The sequence below is a fragment of the Schistocerca nitens genome, chromosome 3, assembly GCF_023898315.1.
Source record: "Schistocerca nitens isolate TAMUIC-IGC-003100 chromosome 3, iqSchNite1.1, whole genome shotgun sequence".
Taxonomy (NCBI): Eukaryota; Metazoa; Arthropoda; class Insecta; order Orthoptera; family Acrididae; genus Schistocerca; species Schistocerca nitens.
In genome coordinates, this window is record NC_064616.1 from 728,659,984 (window position 1) to 728,681,503 (window position 21,520).

Genomic DNA, 21,520 nt, shown 5'->3' on the forward strand with positions numbered 1-21,520 from the left:
ACATGATGGCAGGTAACGTTCTCCAGGCGTTACCCAAAACTAATGCCTTCCATAGGATTTCCACAGGGTATCGTGTGATTCTCACTCCAAATCACTTGTTTCCAGGTCACTCACTGCCCAGTGGCGTCTCTCTGGCCACTGCGTGAAGCGTCGCTTAGCACTGACTACAGAAATATGTGGCTGATGAGGGGCTGCTCTACCATAGTACCCCATTCTTTTTAACTCCCTATGTACAGTCATTGTTCTAGCTGGACTGACATTCGTAACTCACGAGTGTTCCCTCCGTTAATTTCATACGATCTTTTACAACTACTGCCAACAGTCTTGCCGCGGTGGTAACACCGGTTCCCGTCAGATCACCGAAATTAAGGACTGTCGGGCTGGGCTAGCACTTGGATGGGTGACCATCCGGTCTGCCGAGCGCTGTTGGCAAGCGGGGTGCACTCAGTCCTTGTGAGGCAAACTGAGGAGCTACTTGATTGAGAAGTAGCGGCTCCGGTCTCGTAAACTGACATACGGCCGGGAGTGCGGTGTGCTGATCACATGCCCCTCCATATCCGCATCCTGTGACGCCAGCGGGCTGGGGATGACACGGCGGCTAGTCGGTACCTTTGGGCCTTCATGGCCTGTGCTGGAGGAGTTTTTACAACCACTCTCCGCAATGCTCAACGTTCCCTGTCCATCACTACAGGAGATCTACCCAGTCTTGATTTAGCTTTGGTTGATCCTCAGCGTTTCCACTGCACAATAACATCGTTAACAGTCGACTTGGCTATCTTTAGAACAATTGAAATGTGCCTGATGAATTTGTTACTCAGGTGACATCCTGATATACACTGACAAGTCCATGCTCGAAGTCACTGAGCTCTCCTGATCTACCCATTCTGCTGTTACCGTTCCTCTGCTGACAACAAACCACTTGACTTTTGGAGATCGCTTGATCTCGTCTGATTGTGGTATTGACACTCGCAATGCCTTGCTTACCTAATTCCTGCTTGTTCATTTGTTTTTCTCCTCGTTTTAGTACGTCAGTTCTTGTTGTCATCCATGTTTCTGTTAACTGCGGTTACTAGGTACTTCTGCTCATGTAGCAGGCCTGGCCACCGTGTGATCGGACGCCAATGCAGTTGGACACCCAGACTGTCGATGAGCAGATTCTCCGACCGCTTCGCCAATTCATAGATTTGGCGAGCGGTCTGTCTGTTGGCGAGCGGTCTGTCTGTTGATGCATTTTCTCAGCAGGGTGACGCTTGCCTGCTATTGAAGCTCTTTTGTGGGGTAGCACTTTGGCAAGTGCACAGCAAGACGCATTTCTCTGTTCTGCGCTTTCTGCAGTGGTTCCATATAGACATGGGCAGCCTTGCACCAGAGAACAGGCCCATAGTCTATCATTGGCCGAATGAGCGCCAGGTATAATGTGACTCCACAGTGTCCGGGAGCGTTGAAACTGGATTTAGAAGTGGGTGAAGCGTTTGTGGACGACCCAATGCTTTACCTCTCACCTCGCGGACGTGAGGTCCCCAGGTCATATGTCTGTCTAGGGTGACGCTGAGGTAGTTCCCGGTTCGTGACGATGGGACGTGGCCTCCCACGATACGAGGCAGGACTAAATCTTCTGGAAGACTTCTTCTAGTAATAACCAGAGCTTGGCTCTTGGCCGCATTCGTATTGAGCCTCCACTTGGTGGCCCAAGATACCAAGTTGTCACATGGTTCTTGCAGACGACTTCTCATAATTTGCGCGCTTAAGCTACGTGGCCAATTACGTAAGGCTGGCGTGGACACCGGTACTCCCAATACGAAAAGTTTGAATAGGAGGCCGTCATGTCACACGCCGTCAAATGCCTTGGACACGTCTAGGATTACCGCACCAAGGTGCTCTCGATGGTCCAGCACTCCCATTGCCTGCTCAGCTAACCTAAGGAGTTACTGCTGACATCCTCCGAAAGCGGAACGCTCCTCTCATCTGGTAAGAGGCGCTCCTCCCTGACATGCCTGTGCGGTCGTTAGGCTGTAACCTTTCAAATATTTTTGAGAGTGCTATTTAAGACTTTCCCAACGTAGTAACTGCATCATTGGTTCGCGGGCGTCGGATAATATCGTACAGATTCCACAACATTATCCGACGCGATGCCCGTGAACCAACGAAAAATGTTTGAAAGTGTCAGCAGAACGCTTATCGGCCGACAGTGATGTGCAAGTTTCAGATCCTTACCCGGTTTGGAAATTGCAACTACCTCCACGAGTTTCCACACGGAGAGGAATCTGCCGGTCCGTAGAATGTTGTTACATATCGCAGTCAGAATCCGGACTGCTCCTGGCGGCATTTCTTTACGGTAATCTTTTCTAGTTGGTCAACACCGCCTTCCTTACGTTGATTAAGGTGGGAGAGCTGGTTTTGTACTTCCTCCTCTATGATTTCATCAATGAAGTCATCCTCATCCCGATTGCCCATAAATACAGGTAATCTCTCCTCCACTAGTCTAACGTGCTTGTCAACTACGGCGTCCATAGGCGTGAAATTCTTCGCGAACGCATCCACCAAGGTATTTGCCTTGGTACCGGCTCGCAGACAATTTCACGCCCGACTTGCAGCGGTGGAATGCCGTGTTTCGTCAGTAGAAACTGTTCTTTCACGAACCACGCAATGTTTTCGTCCAGTCTGAGGCCGGCAATTTTTTCCTCAGAGTCCCGATTTCTGTGTTGATCGACAACGACTTTTATTTCGCGCGAAGGCGATTTAGACGTCGTTTCGTCGCAGGTTTTCGTGTCAGCTGCCATTCTCTAAATAATCTGTTTTTCTTCGTAATGATTTTGAGGATGTTTGGTGGAAATTCTCTGGAGAAATCTCTCGGTTTATGCGGATGCCCGGGAATGGCTGCGTCAACAGCTTACAATGTGAGGTGTGTGAACACTGTCAGCGTGTCATCCACTCCGGCTTCATCGGGATTTGGGATAACAGCAAGGGTGTCTGCTACACGCCCTTGAAAGTGATCCCAGTCCACATTCCATAGTTGTTGGCGGTCGTTCGCTTTGCTATGTCCGTCCAGGTCTAGATCAAAAATTACTGGAACGTGATCAGACGAGAGTGCACATCTGGTCGATGCATGCGTCTGATGTCCCGCCCCCTTTAAGATGGCTGTGTCTAAGACATCGGGGCGACCACGGGGAGGGTAGATAGTCGGGTCGTAGGGCCCAACTGCTACCTCGTCGTGCGCTTCTGTTGCTCACATTTGGTGACGACCACTAAAGTCGAATTCCACTCAGAGGGCTTTGTGTTAAAGTCATCACCAGTAAAGATTCGACTGCGTGTAGAGAGAAACTTTTTGATTTCTCTTGGTATTAAGTTCCCTCTTAGTGGGAATAATCCCAGTCTTTTTACAGTGATGGGTCCGCATCTCGTGCCATGTAGTGGTCAATTCCGATACTTCTGACCAGAGCGTGTTTATGAGGACGAAGACAAAAAATGAAAGCGAAAAAATTAAAATTGCAAGTAAACGGATCTTTCATTAGATTCAAACTATATTGTATGTTGTTGATCGTCCTTATTTCTACTTATCTCGTTTTCCATGAGAAGGCACACTTCTTCTGTACTGCCACTCAAATGAAAGATACGTTAAGGTTAACGAGATGTTAAATACGGAGCGCAAAGGACCCATCCCGGCATTCGCATTAAGCAATTTAGGAAAACCACGGAAAACCTTAAGTTATATGAATGGAGACGAATTTGAGTACCTGTCCTCCCTAAAGTGAGTCCAGTATTTACTTACTAGAGCGTAACATCTTTCGGTTTCTGACACTCGGCATTCATACTCATCACAGTTTCCGGTTTCTCATGCCTTGCCTCTGTGATACTCATTTTTAGTGTTTCACTTTATGCGCACGTATACCCTACAAGATACGTTTTTTTCCAGAGCGTAGGTCTATCTTAATGTAACTCAAATTACTTTCTACGTACACACCCTTTTGTTTTCGTTAATTTCAATATAACTGCAATTTTTAACATCATCCTACATAATTTTACATGTTAAACGGAACAGTTTGCTTTGTTAATAAATATGTGATTTATTTATATCTCAAGCTGAAAAGTAGCAGTAAATAAATTCTAATGTGGATGTGACACACTTGGCCCTAAACGCACCTTCATTATCCGTTCCGCGTAAAGTAGATTCCTTAGCCGACAAATTCTTTCGTTTGTAGCATATCATTGTTTTGTTATGTTGGTTCACGTGCATGAAAGCTGTGTGTTGACGTGTTAATTTACATTACATGTGCTGACAGAAAAATAATACATTTTGTTTTTCTTTCAGGACCGTTTCGGACAACAAGCACCTGCTTAGAGGGCAGAAAGCTAACATCCCGTTTGATGGAAACAGGCCTCTACGCCCAACGCAGGCGTGGCCACAGTGCTCAGGTTGGTGGACTCAATATCTCAATTATTGTTGTAGAGGATTTTTATGTCCGTGTACTTGCGTTTGTGTGTGTGTGTGTGTGTGTGTGTGTTTCTAAAACTCGTTACTGTCTTTAAAGGTGAGACCGTGAGACAAGGAGAGGTACCTAGTTTCTCAGCTCTAAGTGATGGCAAAGGCCTCCAACAGGTCTGCCTTCAGCAAGCGCCTAGCGTCCTCGCGCCGCGGGTCCGGTATCCTTAGACACCGACCACGTTCGCATCTGTGCAGATCCCTCACACGCTCAGAGAGAGTCGTCATATATTGTGAAATTAGCTGTGACCTATACGTGACAGCCAGATGAAAAGAGACAAACGGAAAAAGTAAATAAACTGTTCATTATTTCAAAAGTAATCACCATAACTGTTAATATACTTATCCCACTGTGAGACAAAACGGTCAATCCCTTCATGCAAAAATGTTTGCCGTTGCCTTCGGAACCTTGATTGTACCCTGCAACACTTCGATGAAAATCGGCGGCCACGAATATCTCTATTGAGGGCTCCAAAAATATGGAAATCACAAGGGGAGATTATGTGGAGGATGTGTATGGGCTTCCCAGTGAAACTTCTGCAGCGTAGCGGAAACAACATTAGCCACATGTGGACAGACATCATCCTGCAACATTCCTGGGCGTTTGGACCCTATGACGCGCTTCATATTTGCTAAGTATCACTTACTCATCATCCACACAATCCTGATCCCTCCTCATGAAATTTTCATATCTTTGGAGCCCTGAAGAAAGACATTCGTGACCGTCAATTTGCTTCGGTTGCAGATGTGCACCACTGGATACAATCATGGTTCCGTAGACAGCCACAAACATTTTTCCATGAAGGCATTGCTCGTCTTCTCTCACAGTGGTATAAATGTATTAACAGTTATGACAATTTTGAAACAAACAGTTTGTATAACTGCTTATCCTTCCGCGGTCAGTCATGTGAGATAAAAGTTTTCTAACAAAGGAAACGCCCAATCGCAACCCCTCAGATTTAAGGGTAAGTTGGTCCATTGGATAGCCCGTCAAAAACTGAACACAGATCTAGCACGAAAACAGGGAGAAGATGTAGTAAAGTGTGGAAAAAAGAAGAAAAATAGAAACAGTGAACGGACAAAATTTATTATGTGCAATATCGAGCAACGTGAATGACTATCGTGTCGTGGTTATGTGGTCAAGGTGCTGGACAACGACAGAGGAAAAAACTAAACTAAACTCCTCCCGAACAGGCTATGAGGGGCCAACGGTACTGACCGGCCCCCGTGTCATCCTCAGCTCATAGGCGTCATTGGATGCGGATATGGAAGGGCATGTAGTCAGCACACCACTCTCCAGGCCGTATGTCAGTTTACGAGACCGGACCCGCTACTTCTCAATCAAGTAGCTCCTCAGTTTGCCTCACAAGGGCTGAGTGCACCCCACTTACCAACAGCGCTTGGCAGACTGGATGGTCACCCATCCAAGTGTAGCCCAGCCCGACAGCGCTTAACTTCGGTGATCTGACGGGAACCGGTGTTACCACTGCGGCAAGGCCGTTGGCAACGACTCGGTTCCAATTTTCTACTTTTTTTTTTTTTTGTAGAAAAATCACAAACTTGCCGTTCGGTCATCGACGTTTCCGCCCGCTGTATTCAAATTTGTGTATGTGTCATGGCGTAATGTCAGTTGGCAACGTGTAACGAAGGGACCTCCAGGCGTACGTACTTTCTATTTGTTCTGCACATATACCACATGTTATTCCTCTTGCGTTCCGTTTTGGAAGTTTTGACTCTTGAATTCCGTCGCTGTAACATAAATCACACCGGTTTATTTGTTATGTTCATTTCTGTCCCAAGGTTATGTGGCATCTTGCCTGCTCTCACTGTTCATTACAGAATATCAGTTGCAAGTAAATGTGATGAATAGCGATAGCAAGCTAGATGCCGTATAGACCCCTCACAGAAATGGACATAACAAATAAACGGGCGTGAACTGTGTTACAAGGAAGGAATTCAAGAGTCAAAACTTCCAAAACGGAACGCAAGAGGCATAGCACGTGGTATATGTGCGCGCGCGCACACACACACACACACACACACACACACACACACACACACACACACAAATTAGAATACAGCCAACAGGCATGTCTATGACCGAACGGAAAATTCGTAATTTTGTGAAAAAAAATGGGACTGAGTGAGAATTGAACGCAGATCTCCCTTCTCACAGTCCTTCACCATGACCACACAACCACGACACGAGGGTCATTAGCGTTCCTGGATACTGCATATATTAAATGTGGACCGTCCACTGTTACTATTTTTCTTCTTTCTCCCACAATTCAGTACACCTCCTTCCTGTTTTCGTGCATAATCTGTGTGTAAGTTTTGATGGACTATCCAGTGGGCCAGCTTACAACTAAATCTGAGGGGTAGTGCGATGGCATGTTTCCACTGTAAATATGGTATTGTAAAAAACTATACTGGACAAAGCAAAGTTTCTCACACTGTTACAGTGGCCATCTTCTGGGACTACTGCTGTGTTTTAGTTGTGAAGGGTCACTTATATATTTGTTATTACTGCTCACTAAAAATGACATAACGCCACAGTTTTAAAAAAAAATCCTTGTTACGATTGGTTCTTGAGGCGGAACGAGAGGGAACTTTATTGTAATACTACGGTGGACGGAGTGGGGATCTGCTGTTATCTTGCTTCTTGCATTGTGTGGCATGATTGGTGGTTATCAGCAAATGAGACATGGGATCATGTGTTCCTTCGGCAGTAACTTAACGGTAGTGCTCGCTTCTCGTATTATTGGACCCTCTAGGATGGGGCCAGTCTGAGTCCAGTCTCTCTGTTCATGTTGTTAGGGTGTTTTAGTATTTCAGTGGCTTCTCTGATCTTGCGTTTTATCACACTCGTCTGCTTTCCAAGTATGCAGGTATCGTTATACTTTATTTTCTTGCCGCTGTCTTGTTAGTATTCCACAACTGTAGATTTGCTGTGTTCCCGTTTGCGCTTTGCAATTGCCCTCCCGGTCTCACCGATGTACACTTCTCCACACTGAGATTCCACCTTGTACACACCTGCAGTGTGTAAAGCATCTACCTTTTCCTTGGTGCAGCCTAGCACATCATGAATCTTCAGGCTACTGAGGAAGACAGGCTGGACACCAATCCGACGAAGATGTTTACGAGTCCAGTCTGTGACATTTTTCATTTATGGTAGGCACTCTTCTGGGTGCAGTTTGTCAATTTGTTGCCTCTCTCGCTTTCTGTTGTTCTTTGCAATGGCTGTTTGGGTCGACTTATAGTTGTTACCATTAGCCATCAACGTGACACGCAGCCTTTTGAGCTGACGTGTTATATTTTGAGCATCGCTAGGCGCTACGCACGGATAGCCAATGAAAGGATAAGTGAGTTCTTATGTGCTGGGTGGTGGTTGGATTGGCCGCGCAAAGAAATGGCTCTCAGCACTATGGGACTAAACTTCTGAGGTCATCAGTCCCCTAGAACTTCGAACTACTTAAACCTAACTAACCTAAGGACATCACACACATCCACGCCCGAGGCAGGATTCGAACCTGCGACCGTAGAGGTCGCGTGGTTCCAGACTGTAGCGCCTAGAACCGCTCGGCCACCCCGGCCGGCTTGGCCGTGCAAAACCTGTCCATATGTGTAGGATTCCAACCAGTGTCCTAGTGTGCCCTCCGTTGTCCTACATACTTGCACATCTAGGAATGGAATTGCGCCATTCTTCTCTTCCTCGGGTCCGAACTGCACCTTCCCGTGCATTTCATTCAAATATTGGTGAAACTAGTGTAGCTCCGTTTCACCATGCGGCCGTAAAGCGAACGTATCGTCCACATACACTGAGGAGGCCGCTGTGGCCGAGCAGTTCTAGGCGCTTCAGTCCGGAACCGTGCTGCTGCTACGGTCGCAGGTTCGAATCCTGCCTCGGGCATGGATGTGTGTGATGTTCTTAGGTTAGTTAGGTTTAAGGAGTTCTAAGTCTAGGGGACTGATGACTTCAGATGTTAAGTACCACAGTGCTTAGAGCCATTTGAACCATTTTTAACTGATGAGCCAAAACACTATGACCATAATATCTTGTTTGTCCATCTTTCGAATGAAATACATGACTGATCATGCTTTGCGGCCATTAACATTGAGTGTAGCTATCATCAGTAGTGGGTGGCTGTACATCCTCGCTCTATAGCCCAGTTACTCAACACAATAATGTTTGTCAGAACCTTATACTAGCAGTCTGACACATAAACGAATAATTTAATAAAAAATGAACGAGGCTGAACCTGTTGGTTGAAACCCCGAATAATAATAATAATAATAATAATAATAATACTCAAGACAGATTGATTTTAACTTTGATACAAATCCCTTTATTTTTCAGAAATTCACAATGTAACTCATTGAATAACTTCATGATCTATCGGCAGAGCACAATTATAGAATTACTTTGTGCAGACATAGCACTTATACCCAGCAGCGTGCGCTAAATTATAAAGTACGACAGTGCAGTAAACTGTCGAAAGCATCATCTGTCTCTCAACGAGCTAAAGTCGCTCACGCGAGATCTTGTCACAAACGAATCTGCCTCGAAAGACTGAAATCGGATTCGTGAGCTCTGCAAATTATCACACATGAAAGTAACATTCGTGGAATACAAACCGCCCATAGCTTTAATGACTACAGATGAAACCAGGGTGAAATTCCTCACAAAAAAAAAAAAACTCCAGTCGCAAGACGACAGACCAAAAAAGAACTCTACCTGTACGCTCATTTAAAGATTCGGTCACATAACCAATCTTCGATTTAGTGCAGGTACTTTCATTCTGACCACCATTTATAATTTTTACAAAAATTTCATATAAATACTTGTCATAAAACATGTAGAAAATCACTGCGGTCAGTTTGCGACCTTATTATAAACAATAATGCCAATAATGTCAATCATTATTTAACTATTAAAGCTTCAGGCATGGATTTATGTTCAATGAGCTCACGCTATTGCCGCCGCCCAAAGCTGTCGTTGGTTTCTTTGTAGCATGCTTGTAAGGAATTTTACGTATTTTCATTAAAATAATATTAGTGGCGATATTCCAAGTCACAGGTCCCTCCATCTTAGCTCATCCTGCGACCATGCTGTCGGAACCCTCCTGTTTCCGCACGTGTAAAGCACGACGGGCGCTGCGCCTCGCAGCTTGCATCCCCCCCTTTTCCTGCGCTCAGCTCGCTATCCCCAAAAAATATTCACGCGGGCCCACAGCCGACCTGTCAGATTCAGAACTCCCCGCAGCAATCGAACCGGCTGCTTGTAACGTTGAAGGCTGATCCTGAGTTACGAAACGTAAATAAATGACGTGCAGTCTAGAGGTAAATGTGAGCAAATGTACTCGGAGGAAATGACGGTGATATAACTGCAAATGATAAACAGCTGTCTACCAAAACAGATTCATATTTCACTTTAATTTGGAAAAAGGTCGCTTCAGTAAGTACTATTACGGTGCAGTGGAACGAAAACAGGAAAAAGGAAATGGCTGCTGACTGGTTAGCGAAAAGAGCTACGCTATATATAAACATAATCGGAAACGCATAAAAACGGTTCGTATGCCTCATGTGTTGCGGGAATCTTGGCAGCCACACTGTTGCCAGCGTACTCAACGCAAACTGTCCGCACCTGAAGCGTGAACAATATTGCAAAAATGTGTCTTCTTCTAGGGAGAAACAAATAACAAGGAAATTAAGATCGTTATCTCCATTATTATCGCCGGCCGAAGTGGCCGTGCGGTTCTAGGCGCTGCAGTCTGGAACCGCGAGACCGCTACGGTCGCAGGTTCGAATCCTGCCTCGGGCATGGATGTGTGTGATGTCCTTAGGTTAGTTAGGTTTAACTAGTTCTAAGTTCTAGGGGACTGATGACCTCAGAAGTTGAGTCCCATAGTGCTCAGAGCCATTTGAACCATTTTGTCCATTATTATCATGTTACAAAACGGTCATCGATGTCAACGACATAGACGAAAGTGTAGTAGTTCTGGGAATAAGTTGAAGGCGTGGCTGGTGGCAGCACACAGCTTACGATAACTGACAGTAACTGCGTTAAATTTCTACGTACCTTGGTTTTCGCTAACAAATGCTATGTCTAACTCCCGGAAGCCGACTTCGCAACGTACACTTACTACCAAATAAATATACTGTGCAATACAACACTGGATTATTAATAACATAGGTAAGAATAATCCTAGATAATTCGATTTGTTCGTTTTCTTCTCTAGTGAATTCAAATAAGGAACGCCTGCTAACCAATAGACATCGAGAAACACTATATAGGGCTGCGTGTAGAGGGTTATACGCTGTCCAGTCACATTAATGTGACCACTGCTTATGTTCGACGTCAACGTACAAAAACAACTCACAGGTGTCAGCACTGGCAGTTTAGGGTACAATAAAGCGCATTGGGCGACCTGGAAAAGGATGCAGTCTTTGTCGCAATGAGGCAACGGGGTGATTTATTTGACGACCAAAAGGGCATGATCATTGGCTTTCGGGCCAAGAGTGGAAGCACTTCCGAAACAGCTAAGTTTGTAAACTGCGTACGTGCTGCTGTACACGGTAAAATGGCGCTATCCAAAACCGAGGCTGAGGCAACTATGGCGCACCACGGGCCATGTATGACAGGGGTGAACGACGGCTGCGGAGATGTGTACGGACGAATAGACGTGCAGCTGTTGAACAACTGACCGCCCAGATGAACCAAGGGTCTACCAACAGTGCCTCCTCAACGTTCAGCGAATGTTGCTGCGTACGGGCCTTCGCAGCAGTCGCCTGGTTCATACACATATGCTGGATGCTGTTCGTTGGCGACGAAGGCTGAATTTCACTGCAATATGGCTAGAGGTGCCCTTTTCAGACGAATAACGTTTTATACTCTATTGTACAGATGCAACTGTTGACGGAACGGTCCAGATTCGAGAGCGTTCCGTGAGTGATCTCGCCGTTCTGGAAGGCAGATTGGATCAAAACAACTATGCATCTATCCTCGGGTGCCATGTCCACCGCTACATGCAGTTTGTTTTCCCTCATCGTGATGGCACCTACCACGAAGACAATACGACGTGTCACACATCTCACAGCGTACGTCCATGGTTCGAAGAGCATCAGGATGAGTTTACCGTACTCACCTGGCCACAAAACTCTCCATATTTAAACCTAATCGTGAATCTGTCTGTTAGCGACACGGATTGTCAACCGACAAACCTAACGCAGCTGGCTGGCCACGGCATTGATTAATGTGACGATGCTGTAGAAGCGATACCTGAAATGCAGATTGGTCTGCACAGTGTATTCTGTAATATCTAACCAACTGAGAATGACTAATTTAAAGGCAAGTGCTCGACGTCTTCATGGCTGCAAAATACTTGCCGTGAAGACCCAGTGCGTCCCACACTTACCTTATTTGCTTAAATTTTCGTTTACAATTAGTGAAATGTTGTCTCGGCTAAAGGCAGTTTAAGTTCTCCTATGATTAAATATACTTTCACGAACAAGGTTTAAGTCATCACATGTAAGGAGTTCGAACAACGAACAGATGACTGAAAAATAATTCCGTAAGAGAGCCAACTTATTTGAGAACTGAATTTAAGCTGTTGTAGTGTTCGGAAAGTGGATATAAAAGTTCATAATAATACACACAATTGTCCTTCAAGGGGCCACGTGTCTTTACAAAACCATGCAATTACGAAAGACAGAAAATTACCCCAGATTCATGTTACTGCCAGTAACATTATTTAATGGGCGGGAGGATTATGAGATAAGCGACTTGTACGCTCGGATGACCGAATGGAAATTATATATCTATCTCCATGTATTCTAACAAAGATGTGAGTTGAAACGAAGAACTAGCGTTGCTCATATGAAAATACGACAGTTAAGTACCTCCGGTAAATAAACCTAGAATATCGCATATCGTATAATTATACAAAGGTTACGCAAACAAGCAACAACCTCACCAGAAATCATGGAGGATGTAGTTTCAGTGGGCCAATTTCAATATCACAAGACAAGCGTCATAATTTACTAAACTACACGTTCACGGCAGCAGGCGGAAGACGGAAGTTTCTGTATACACCAAGCCACACCGGCCTAGCTAACAGAGTTATCCACATAAAGCAATACAACTGACTACCTAGACTCAGGGTTCAAGTTACTTGCAAGAGACATGCCTAGCAGCTTCTAACCAAAGATAAAGCTAATTTAGCAGAGGGGAATATTGACTATAGGTTCTTTGATACACACATGTGAGCATCGACTCACGTAAGAATTCCTAACACGAAATTGGTTAATAGCAGAAGGCTTTCAACACACAAATAACTGTAACCACTCACTTCCACATGTCTTTCTACTCTCCGTCATCATGCACCAATAAAATCGCATGTACGATCATTTAAATAAGTCTACTAATGACGGAGGAAGGAAGAAGAGCCGGCCGCAGTAACCGTGCGGTTAAAGGCGCTGCAGTCTGGAACCGCAAGACCGCTACGGTCGCAGGTTCGAATCCTGCCTCGGGCATGGATGTTTGTGATGTCCTTAGGTTAGTTAGGTTTAACTAGTTCTAAGTTCTAGGGGACTAATGACCTCAGCAGTTGAGTCCCATAGTGCTCAGAGCCATTTGAGCTATTTTGAAGGAAGAAGAAAGATTAGGCTTTAACGTCCCATCGACATCGAGATCATTAGAGATGAAAATGGAGGAACATTCCTTCAAAACACACAGTGAAAATATAAATAAAAGTGACAGATTCGAGTTATTTATGTATTGCGACTGGTTATTGTCAATCTTTTTAGCGAAGCATTTTGAAAAAGAAGTAGGTTAGTACGCCTGAGGCAATAACACTGAAAATCGCTCAATTAGAAAAGAAACGGAGGCACGTCACACGCTGTAAATGACGCCGTTCGACTCAAGAAAACATTTCAGTGCCAGATATGAGACACCAAAATATCTCTCGCTGGGATGCCGACAGACGTGAAGGTATCATGATGAAGCGAGAACAGTCGACAAGAGGCAGTACCAATAACGAGGCTTCGCGATAGAAAACGAAACTTGAGAACCGATTATTACCAGCAGTGTGCCACAATAGTTTGGAAACCACTGACAAGACTAGCAGGAAATAGCGAAACAGTAAATCTTAGCATTTGTTGATAAATATTAACCTTTTGTTTTTTTTGGAAATATGGTGTACGACGGGTTCGGAAAATCAGAGCAACGAGATGAGGCAGGTTGCGTCATACAGTCACTTTCTGTTGCCTCTATAGCTGCCACGGTGTAGATAGAATATAGAATAAAGACTTGCGGAGGGATAACCCTGCGAGGCCCTGTCGGTGGAGGGGTGCCTGATGTGAGCGTTAGCTGTAACACTTGAGGAGTGAACTCGCGTCAGCGAGATCGTAAAACGCTAGCCATGGCGAAAATACGACGCCGTTAAAGTGGCCAGCGACCTCGCCTAACTGGGACTAACGCCGTTCTAGCGCGGTCCTGGCCACTCTCAGCTTTCTATTCCCTCGTAATGGCCCTCATCACAATTACCAACACCATCGGGCTTTGCTTAGAAATAGACGAGCCTGAGTTTGTTTTGGCCCCAGGCTTAGCATCCCACAGAACACTCCCACCAAAGTAACTTATGCAACACGAGCAGTATTTCACGCTGTTCACTGCATCGCGCTCAAATCACTTTACTGCCTAATGTGGCTGTTGAATTGCAATGCCTTCAAAAGAAGGTGAAGATCCCGGGAGACATGGTCGGATGTCAATGTAACTCCGTTCACGTACACACCATCGGTGAGTATGTACAGAGTGACCAAGAAACGTAAATTACACTCCTGGAAATTGAAATAAGAACACCGTGAATTCATTGTCCCAGGAAGGGGAAACTTTATTGACACATTCCTGGGGTCAGATACATCACATGATCACACTGACAGAACCACAGGCACATAGACACAGGCAACAGAGCATGCGCAATGTCGGCACTAGTACAGTGTATATCCACCTTTCGCAGCAATGCAGGCTGCTATTCTCCCATGGAGACGATCGTAGAGATGCTGGATGTAGTCCTGTGGAACGGCTTGCCATGCCATTTCCACCTGGCGCCTCAGTTGGACCAGCGTTCGTGCTGGACGTGCAGACCGCGTGAGACGACGCTTCATCCAGTCCCAAACATACTCAATGGGGGACAGATCCGGAGATCTTGCTGGCCAGGGTAGTTGACTTACACCTTCTAGAGCACGTTGGGTGGCACGGGATACATGCGGACGTGCATTGTCCTGTTGGAACAGCAAGTTCCCTTGCCGGTCTAGGAATGGTAGAACGATGGGTTCGATGGCGGTTTGGATGTACCGTGCACTATTCAGTGTCCCATCGACGATCACCAGTGGTGTACGGCCAGTGTAGGAGATCGCTCCCCACACCATGATGCCGGGTGTTGGCCATGTGTGCCTCGGTCGTATGCAGTCCTGATTGTGGCGCTCACGTGCACGGCGCCAAACACGCATACGACCATCATTGGCACCAAGGCAGAAGCGACTCTCATCGCTGAAGACGACACGTCTCCATTCGTCCCTCCATTCACGCCTGTCGCGACACCACTGGAGGCGGGCTGCACGATGTTGGGGCGTGAGCGGAAGACGGCCTAACGGTGTGCGGGACCGTAGCCCAGCTTCATGGAGACGGTTGCGAATGGTCCTCGCCGATACCCCAGGAGCAACAGTGTCCCTAATTTGCTGGGAAGTGGCGGTGCGGTCCCCTACGGCACTGCGTTGGATCCTACGGTCTTGGCGTGCATCCGTGCGTCGCTGCGGTCCGGTCCCAGGTCGACGGGCACGTGCACCTTCCGCCGACCACTGGCGACAACATCGATGTACTGTGGAGACCTCACGCCCCACGTGTTGAGCAATTCGGCGGTACGTCCACCCGGCCTCCCGCATGCCCACTATACGCCCTCGCTCAAAGTCCGTCAACTGCACATACGGTTCACGTCCACGCTGTCGCGGCATGCTACCAGTGTTAAAGACTGCGATGGAGCTCCGTATGCGACGGCAAACTGGCTGACACTGACGGCGGCGGTGCACAAATGCTGCGCAGCTAGCGCCATTCGACGGCCAACACCGCGGTTCCTGGTGTGTCCGCTGTGCCGTGCGTGTGATCATTGCTTGTACAGCCCTCTCGCAGTGTCCGGAGCAAGTATGGTGGGTCTGACACACCGGTGTCAATGTGTTCTTTTTTCCATTTCCAGGAGTGTAGTTATAAACCAAGGCGTACACATACTTTATTCAACATGTAAATGTCACTACAGATATTCACATTTAGGTTATGACATGTTCGATATGCCTGCCATCATTGACGATGATGTGGCGCAGACGAATAGCGAAATTCTGCATGACCTGCTTGAACATCGACGCTGTCGATGGCCTCCAGAATGGCTGTTTTCAGGTCAGCAATGGTTTGGGGTTATTGCTGTACACCTTGTTTTTAACTTAGCTTCATAACAAGGAGCCGGAGAACATGGCGTTCAATCGAAGCCACTGCCAGTGGCGTCTGGGTACCCCAGAGCCAGAATGCGGTGCCGAAAGTGCTCCTCCAGGACATCAAACACCTTCCTGCTTCGATGGGGTCGGGCTCCGTCTTGCATGAACTACATCTTGTCGAAATCATGTCAATCTGTATAATGGGGATGAAATCATCTTCCAAAATCTTCACGTACCGTTCGGTAGTCACCGCACCATCAAGGAATATCGCACCGATTATTCCGTGACTGGACACTGCACACCACACAGTCACCCGTTGAGAATAAGGGACCTCTCGATCGCGAAATGCGGATTCTCAGTCCCCCAGATGGGCCAACTTTGCTTATTGACGAACCCATCCAAATGAAAGTAGGCTTCGTCGCTAAACCAAACCACGAGTGCGCGTACTAATTCCCCTCATGTCCCGCTCGCCAACCGTACAGCTTTAACGTCCTAACGCAAGCTGTTCAGACGTTATGACGATTTTATTTCATATAGTTCAATAACTCTCACTCTGTAAATGATTGGAGTTGCCACTCCTTCCTTTGGTTCAAATGGCTCTGAGCACCATGGGACTCAACATCTTAGGTCATAAGTCCCCTAGAACTTAGAACTACTTAAACCTAACTAACCTAAGGACATCACACACACCCATGCCCGAGGCAGGATTCGAACCTGCGACCGTAGCAGTCCCGCGGTTCCGGACTGCAGCGCCAGAACCGCGAGACCACCGCGGCCGGCTAGTTGCCATTCGCTGTGACAGGTACGACGACCACCAGAGTAGCTTAGTGCTGTTCGTATGTAGCGTTGTCATCAGGTCTAATAGGGTATATAACGGGAGTGAGCAAAAAATCAAATTCTGTAGAATCTTATGGGACGTAACTGTTAAGGTCATCAGTCCCCAAGCTTACACACTACTTAACCTAAATTATCCTAAGGACAAACACACACACCAATGCCCGAGGGAGGACTCGAACCTCCGCCGGGATCAGCCGCACAGTCCATGACTGCAGCGCCTGAGACCGCTCGGCTAATCCCGCGCGGCCAGGGAGTGAACAGCGTCGGATGTTAAATGGACACTCATCTGAGACAGCGTCATGAGCACCTGATAAAGTTTGATAGCGCCTCATTGCGAGAGTCCATTTGGCCGGCTGTCGAATCGTGCAGTATCTAGATTTTTGGGGCATTCAGGTGTGACAGTGGCCCGATATTGGACTGCATGTGAACGTGAAGGCAGCCGTCAAGGTTCTGGTCAACCACGTCTAGCTACCACAAGAGAAGATCGCCGTATTGTGCACCGTGCACATCATTATTCCTTCACATCCGCGCCAGTCATACGAGAACAAGTAATGGACTCCCTGAAACAATGTGTGTCATCCTGCGTCATACATCCGATACTACTTTGTACAAGTAGTGGAAAAGGAACTTACCCTCCACGCGTAGGCTGACAGTAACATAACAACAAAAGCGGTTCCGTTGGTTTTAGTACCGCGACCGGGAAGCGCTGACTACTGACGAATTGCGTCACATTGCGTTCAGCGATGAGTCGTTATTCTGCAATACCCCCGGATGACCATCGTCGGCGAGTACGGCGACGATCTAGATATGGGACCAATTCTTCCAATGTTTTGGAGAGGCACAGCGGTTTTACTCGTGGTGCCGTTGTGTGGTGAGCCATCGAGTATGACTTCAGATAACAGCTGCTAGTGTTCTCACAGCACAACCGTACGTCCCGGACATCCTGCGTCCTCATTTGTTACATTTTATGCGACAATATTGTGGTCCAGAATGAGATTTTTACTCTGCAGCGGAGTGGGCGCTTATATGAAATTTCCTGGCAGATTAAAACTGTGTGCCGCACCGAGACTCTAACTCGGGACCTTTGCCTTCGCGGGCAAGTGCTCTAACCGTCTGAGCTACCCAAGCACGACTCACGACCCGTCCTCACAGCTTTAATTCCGCCAGTACCTCGTCTCCTACAATCCAAACTTCACAGAAGCTCTCCTGCATACCTGCAGCTGTGAGGACGGGTCGTGAGTCGTGCTTGGGTAGCTCAGACGGTTAGAGCACTTGCCCGCGAAGGCAAAGGTCCCGAGTTAGAGTCTCGGTGCGGCACACAGTTTTAATCTGCCAGGAAGTTTCAGTATTGTGTTTTCTTTTTTTTTTCCAACAGGTAATATTCGTTTACACGTGGCATGTGTCTCTATGAACTGTCTGCGTGATGTTGAGGTACTCCCGTAGCCAGAAAGATCGCCAGATCTGTCCCCGATAGAACATGTATCGGATCAGCTCGGGCTTCAACTCCAAGCCAGTGCCTGTATACAGGATATCGAGACTATTTACAACAAGTGTGAGCCATGTTGCCTCAGGAGAGGATACGACGGCTTTGTGACATCTTTCCCAACCGAATCGGTGCATGCATCCACGCGAGAAGGGGTGCAACATGATGCTGATAAGTAGGCTCATACTGCCAACCTCTTCGTCAATTTAAATATATATTGTAATCACTGAAATAACATCACATACCCTCTCAAACTGTGAAGTTTAGTGTCGTTTTCCCCTCCTTTTGTAGGTTCTTCATTTCTTTGCCGAACAGCGTAGTTATAAGACACTCTAAGACACACTAATTCCCTCATTCAATGATTGGAATTTTCCTCAATGCCAACATAATTCCACACTTTTTGTTTGTATGTTGCCCAGTTCTTGATGTAAACGTTATACTGGGCGAGCCACCTAAAACTCGCAGCACCTGTACTTCGTGGACTCTTCGAGATATTGAAAGGAGGTTTTCGGGGAATAATAGCAAACAGAGGGACACGTAACCGTGTTATATGCTCAATCGACTTAACTCTTGAATCAACTGAGAAATTGAAGGACGTTTGTGTTTTTTTTAATGGAACTACATACTTTTTTGCGGCATTAAAAAGCTCTTGAAAAGACGATTACAGTGACATAGCTGTTGTTAATGCCGATGTTGAAACTTTGGCAAAGGCATCCAAGAAGTGAGCAAAAACTGAAATGTGAGGCCGTCCGCCGGCCGCGGTGGTCTAGCGGTTCTAGGCGCTCAGTCCGGAGCCTCGCGACTGCTACGGTCGCAGGTTCGAATCCTGCCTCGGGCATGGATGTGTGTGATGTCCTTAGGTTAGTTAGGTTTAAGTAGTTCTAAGTTCTAGGGGACTGATGACCACAGACGTTAAGTCCCATAGTGCTCAGAGCCATTTGAGGCCGTCCGAATTGGCTATTGTGGTGTAAACAGTGCCTAGTTGAGCTCTGTTCACGTAATTATGAATACGTACATATATCTGAAATCTTTTTCCTAAGCTCCTATTGTGATATTAGAAATTAGCATTATTATGAGTTACAACAACCGTAGCTGACATTCTACCTTATTCCAAGAGGCCGACTTCCTTGCTCCAAACAACGACGGAACCTGGCATTACAGGCTAAATTGGCTGTGTTTACATCGCCATAGGCGATATCGGTCCCTAGCGTGTCAGTTTCAGCTCATTTCACGGATGCTTTTTCGAAAACTTTCAACGTCAAATTAATATCTACCATTGTGCATATTATTGTATGGTCATAACCTCGTTTCGGTATCTCGATCGGTTCACGAAATGTAGGGTGTCCGCGAAGTCTCGCTATCGTTTCAAAAAATCATAATTAGGAAACTATTAGAGACAGAGCATCGTGGTTCGTTTTAAAACTTTTAGCAAGTCTCATAATTTTTTTTCTCTGTTATGTCAGAATTACGGTGTGTGCCCCACTCGCCACTCGTAGAACAGCAAGACGATATTCGAGTTCTGCCCAATTACAGTCAGCATTGCAGCATCAACTATTCTATGCACGATCGGTAGTAATGTCGCTGGAGTTGTGTACACGCGATCTTTGACGTAACCCCGCAAAGAGAAGTCTAATGACGTGACACCTGGCGTATGAAGAAGCTATGCGACGGGACCATCGCGGCCCATCCGCCTCTTAAGAAATGTGTAACACGACACAGCCCCTTACGTTTAAACTCCAATTTGGGGGTACATAATCATGCTGGAATATGATGGACGACTCCAAATCTTTGATCTGCGGTAGCAAGAAATATATTCGAGTACGTTCGGGTAAACACCTTCCGATATGGTTTTCTCCGCGAAGAAAAATAGGCCTGTTACCCTATCGTGCCTTAGGCCACACCAAACATTAATCTTCGGGCTATCACGGATGTGATCACGTGTGTTTTGCTGGTTTTCGGAGCCCCCAAATCCTAATGTTGCTCCGATTCACATGGCCAGATAGGTGGAACGTTGCTTCATCTGGAAACATTCACTTTTTCAGGCAGTCATTGTCAGTATCTATGGAGGCTAAATGGAATCGAACCTGTCAAAAACCTGCGTAATACTGATTTTTAAATAATTTTCTTGAAAGAAAAACATCTAACTGCACTATATTTTTTCCTTTCCCTGAGAGCTGGGCAGGTGGGGGAGGTGGATGGGGGGTGACACGGCGTATGATGGCCGCGCCTGGCAGAGGACGATCGTTTGCCTGAACGCTTGAATCATTTGTACTTTGCAGTCTGTGATTCTATGGACCGTTACATCGTTTTCTTCAATTCGCGTGATGCACGACGAACTGAATTCTAGGGGCTCCGTTGAAATGCATCTTGCACTCTGTCGACTAGTGCTTTTGACGAGAGGGCACATCCACTTGAGGAAGTTCTTTGACACTGTCTGTCTCTTTAATGTTTTTAACAAGCTCGTTATGCTTGTTTTTGTCGGTGGTGCCCTCTCATTCTGACGTCAATAATTCCGTAGTACCGTTGTCACAGATTAGGATCCTGCGTACTTGTTGGCACATTGCGCCTTCTGCTGGTCTGTCACTATTTAGACGCACTCAAAGTCAAAGTTGTAACAGAGGACAAAGGGAAGAAAACTTCGAGGGATACTAAACGTTTATACAATAAACAACGATTCTCTGTCTCTAATAGTTTCCAAGTTATGATTTTTAGAAACGACAGCGGGACCTTGCAGACGTCCTGTAATGGGGCTCATCAAAACGTATGTGAATGAAAGTGTGGGTTTTGACGGAAGAATAAAAGAGTAACGCAGTGGTTTCGCATGTGACCGAAGAAGTCAAAGAATAAAATTGTAATTAGTAATACTAATGCACGAGTAAATAGCAAATATAAATATAGGAAAGTTTTCATTACTAATGACTCCTTCTTATTTAGAGATTCTGCCGACGTTTTTAGTTGAACTTTTATTTATTTATTAGCCGCTCAGAACCTTGATCTTTTATGTACCTAAAGTAAATTTATAGTACGTGCACTACATTTAAATACCTCTACATAATCGTACGCATGACGAACCCGAATTTCACCAACAAAATTTCGGAGTTTTTCAAGGATATTACAGAGTAATTGCTTTTCGTCTGATTTTGTAACCCATTTATCTTTGTGTATTACACTCAAAATATCTACAGAACAGTGCAAATGTCGCTGGTATGCACTATGTTTCTTGTATGGAAACGAACTTG

General features: G+C 46.1%; 1 protein-coding gene and 2 pseudogenes across 1 annotated transcript in view; 2 read left to right on the forward strand and 1 right to left on the reverse strand.

The window, feature by feature from the left end:
• The first annotated feature begins 314 nt into the window (after nt 1-314).
• LOC126249823 (5S ribosomal RNA) lies at nt 315-432 on the forward strand (annotated as a pseudogene).
• A 3,895-nt stretch (nt 433-4,327) lies between these two features.
• The window catches only part of LOC126248704 (ecdysone-induced protein 74EF-like), a 737,945-nt gene continuing 720,752 nt past the window's right edge, over nt 4,328-21,520 (forward strand). The window contains exon 1 of the mRNA XM_049949991.1: nt 4,328-4,413. The gene's annotated coding sequence lies outside the window, so the exon portion shown is untranslated. The remainder of the gene's footprint in view (nt 4,414-21,520) is intronic.
• LOC126250280 (5S ribosomal RNA) lies at nt 5,869-5,985 on the reverse strand (annotated as a pseudogene).